Source organism: Mercenaria mercenaria, chromosome 8 (assembly GCF_021730395.1).
Source record: "Mercenaria mercenaria strain notata chromosome 8, MADL_Memer_1, whole genome shotgun sequence".
NCBI classification, from domain to species: Eukaryota; Metazoa; Mollusca; class Bivalvia; order Venerida; family Veneridae; genus Mercenaria; species Mercenaria mercenaria.
In genome coordinates, this window is record NC_069368.1 from 77,167,666 (window position 1) to 77,171,985 (window position 4,320).

Consider the following 4,320-nt stretch of genomic DNA (forward strand, 5'->3'; position numbering starts at 1 on the left):
TAAGAGCGGCCTCCCTCGAAGCCAGGGGCTCGTTGCCAGGCAATATTATAGGTGGCGCCGCTGTCAACATATTCACTTTGATGCAACGAAAGTAGATTGTTTTTCTAGGAATTATTACAACATTTTACCCTTCTACGTTGAATTTTTAAGGTAAGTAGATAAAATATAATTTTGTTTGTGTTAAATTAACTAGGGAAGTATTCATTCGATTCTATTTCAAAGGAAATGGGGCCGAATTATTGACACACAGGTGGCACAACGGTACAGACTGTTAATGTTACCTGTGACACTCACAATAATTTGCAGTAGGAATACAAAAAATCTACTGACACAGAGACAGTGTTTACATTTTGCATTATTTTTCTGATTCAATCTGATGAATGGTGTGTACACATTGAATACATGTACTGTATATGAAATTAATGAACCAGTAACTTGACAAATACAAGCAATGAGATATTGTTCATTGATTAAAATATATAAACATTTTCTGGTGTCCTTCACAAATGAGACAATTAATCCTTCAGATGTAAAAGAATGCTTCAAGGTCAAGAGAATATGCTTGAAATTATAAAGGCTAATAATGTAGTTTCTTATTATCATTATTATTGACATAGTGTGATGTCTTGCACTAATCAGTGTTTGTTTTGTATTATATTTCAGATATAATAGTATGAATATTGAGATGATTATTTAGTTACCTTTAAATGGTCAGTGGTCAAAATGTATGTCTTTTGGATAATTGTAAAATTTTCCTTACACACTTTTTCTTATGATAATTATAGGCCTCCCAAGTTAATCTCCACAGATCTTACCATTTATCTACTTTGTTTCTACTGAAAGCATACACACTTTCAAATAACTATTCTATATTCTGTATATCCAGGGTTGGTTGCAGTGTATCACATGATATTTTTGAAAGGCCTACGTAGGATTTATATAGGCAGATGGCCCCCAATTTTTGAAAAATAATAAGATCGATGACAGTGTTGAAAATCGACAGTTTTCACTAAATTAAACTTTAAACTACCGAGCTGTGTCGTTTTTAATAATAACACATTCTCAGTATTGATGTAAAATGGATTTAAAATACGACCGGTACAGGCATTTTGCGTTAAAATTGCTGAATTCGGCCATTTCAGACTCAAAATTCGCTTATTAGCAACCCTTGCTTCAAGTAACAATTTATAACAGCTATTTCATTTGTTAATTCTATTTAATATTTTCTTAACCAGAAACTGAAGCAAGGGTTGTTATTAAATGAATTTTGGAAAAAATGATATTATTTGTCTGGCCTTTCTCACGTATAAGAGTGGCCTCCCTTGAAGCCAGGTGCTCGTTGCCAGGCAATATTATAGGTGGCGCCGCTGTCAACATGTGCATGTGAAAACGAAAGTAGATTGTTTATCTAGGAATTATTACAACATTTTACCCTTCTACGTTGAATTTTTAAGGTAAGTAGATAAAATGCTATTTTGTTGTGTTAAATAACTAGGGAAGTATTCATTCAATTCTATTTCAATGGAAATGGAGCAGAATTATTGACACACAAGTGGCACAACGGTGCAGACTGTTCATGTTATCTGTGACACTCGCAGTAGGAAGACAAAAAATCTACTGACACAGTGAAAGTGTTTACATTTTGCATTATTTATCTGATTCAACCTGATGAATGGTGTGTACTCATTGAATACATGTACTGTATATGAAATTAATGAAGCAGTAATTTGACAAATACAAGCAATGAGACATTGTTCATTGATTAAAATATGGAATATTTTTCTGGTGTCCTTCACAAATGAGACAATTAATCCTTCAGATATAAAAGAATGCTTCAAGATCAACAGAATATGACTGAAATTATAAAGGCTAGTAATGTAGTTTCTTATTATCATTATAATTGACATATTGTGATGTCTTGCACTAATCAGTGTTTGTTTTGTATCATATTTCAGATATAAAAGTATGAATATTTAGATGACTATTTAGATCTAGTTACCTTCAACTGGCCAGTGGCCAAAAGGTATGTCTTTTTGATAATTGTAAAGTTTTCCTTACACACATTTTTTATGATAATTATAGGCCTCCCAAGTTAATCTCCACAGTTCTTACCATCTATCTACTTTGTTTCTACTGAAAGTATAAACAATTTTAAATAACTATTCTATATTCTGTATATATCCAGATTGCAGTGTATCACATGCTTTTTTGAAATTTCTGTGACCTATATTTTCTAGAGTGAAAGAAAATGTTTGTCATATTTATGCAAGAGTAAGACCAAATCAACTGAGACCCAAAATATAGTTGTGGTGTGTGACTTACTTGTTCTCATGACATAATGAAAGATCAGCTGCTGTGGAATGCCAGTCATACACATGTACCTGCCAGAACATTACCTTTTAATTCAAGAAAGTTGCTTTTAAATCAATTTTGTGGCTTTATATCTATAGACCTGAGGTCATATTCATAAAGCTTATAAGATTATTTTCATCTAAGATATTCAATATTTTGTTAGAGACCTGAAGTTGAAATATTTTCTAATTTAAAATATGAGAAACATTATGAATATGTCCTCTGTAATTAAATTAATTGATGAATCACACAATTATGCATATTGGTTATGTCATAAAATATTATTTGACTCTTTTTTATTTTAGGGAGTATTTCTGTGTGTCTTGAAGCATTGAATGCCCCAAAACAACCAGTATGATAAGAAGGTAATTTAGAACTCTTTTCCTTGCCTTTCACAAAACCTATAACTGAGGGATTGAATTACCTAAGGAAGATCTGATAAATAAAACTTCAAAACACTAATTATGCCCTGATTTACACACAGATTGTTCCTTGCATTTTTATTTTTATAAAGATTAGAAGATAGTTCATGTATATATTTGTTTCTGCACAGGATTCAGAATCAATTTTCTATCAACTATGACAAAAGCAGACAGATTTCAATATATGTCATAACAAAATTTAATATTTCAGGAACTTCATTTCAAAAGGATATATTAAAAAATTATCAAGTTGCTTTATATTACATTACAGACCAGAGTATACAGCTTCCCAAAATGTTGAAAGACTAAGCTGAATTTCTATGGACTTGTAAGTATTTTGAATGTTTGATTTCTCTTTCTTTTAACCTTATGATTGAATATTTCATTTCAATTAGTCATGGCACTTTTTCTAGTAATTTGCATCTACATTTCAACATGTTTACACATTTTGTTTACACAGAAAGATATTTTTTAATTCTTTCATTCTATGTATACTATCTAGGTTGAAAACAGCCACAGACATTGGAGGTGCATGCTGGAGCATCAGACATTACATACTTGGAATAAATAATTGCACAATACACATTTACTGAGGAGTGACTAATGTTTATGTTAAAGTGCAATATCTATATTTGTAACATTTACTTGGGGGTAATACAGTGTTGAAACAGACTACCAGTGTTACATTTCAATCTAAGTTACAGTGTGGATGCTAATTCTAAATTCTTGATAATCAAGTGTTTTTAATAACTTATGAATACTAATTATTTATCAAACTGTTTAATTTATCACATTCCTACATCATTATTTTATATAAAATGCTTGTAGTTATATAATATATGTCAGGTAAAATGGTAATAAATTATGTTTCTGTGTAAATATCTTGCTTTTTTAAAAATGAAAATGATACATTCAGTGGCCATCATCTGTCAAAAAGTTATTATAAATGCCTCAAAACTGATGAAAAGTTAACTTTTCACAAGTTCATGGAATAGCATACTATCCATAACATTGTATAGTTTTCCTAACCTGTATCTGGGGTCATCATAAATTAATTGCTAGAGTAAATTTTCTTCACAAGGGAAAGGAAGTTTTTTATTAATTTATTTTTTATTTCAGATATTTTATTTTTGCTTTAATGAGGATTTAAAGAGAAAAACTGACATAATTATAATAGTTATTTTTGTCAGATGGATTTGATTATAAGCAATAATAACTGAAAGTTAATAAATTATAACATTCTTTATAGAAATATTCCATAGATGATCTTGCAAACTAAAAATAGTAAGGGGAGGCATAAATATAATGGGAGTGGATTACAATTAATACAGTATGGCCTTACAAATATAAATCAATAAATACTTACTGGTAATAATATTGATTAGGTATGTTGTAGCTATATGATAAATATATATTTTTGAATGGTGATTTGTTATGAGAAAAAAAAGCTGATATATACAGTCTAGAGTCTTCTAGTAAGCTGCATAATTATGACTGGAACTAGCTCCATATTTCCTTTCTTTAACTTCATGATAAAATAGCCAAG

The 4,320-nt window shown here is 30.0% G+C and overlaps 1 long non-coding RNA gene across 1 annotated transcript; it reads left to right on the forward strand.

Moving 5' to 3' along the window:
- Positions 1 to 949: 949 nt before the first annotated feature.
- Positions 950 to 4,090, forward strand: LOC123565601 (uncharacterized). The gene is made up of 4 exons (XR_008372182.1): positions 950 to 1,454; positions 1,956 to 2,023; positions 2,658 to 2,717; positions 3,046 to 4,090. It is a non-coding gene; the product is annotated as an uncharacterized LOC123565601 (long non-coding RNA).
- Positions 4,091 to 4,320: the final 230 nt, after the last annotated feature.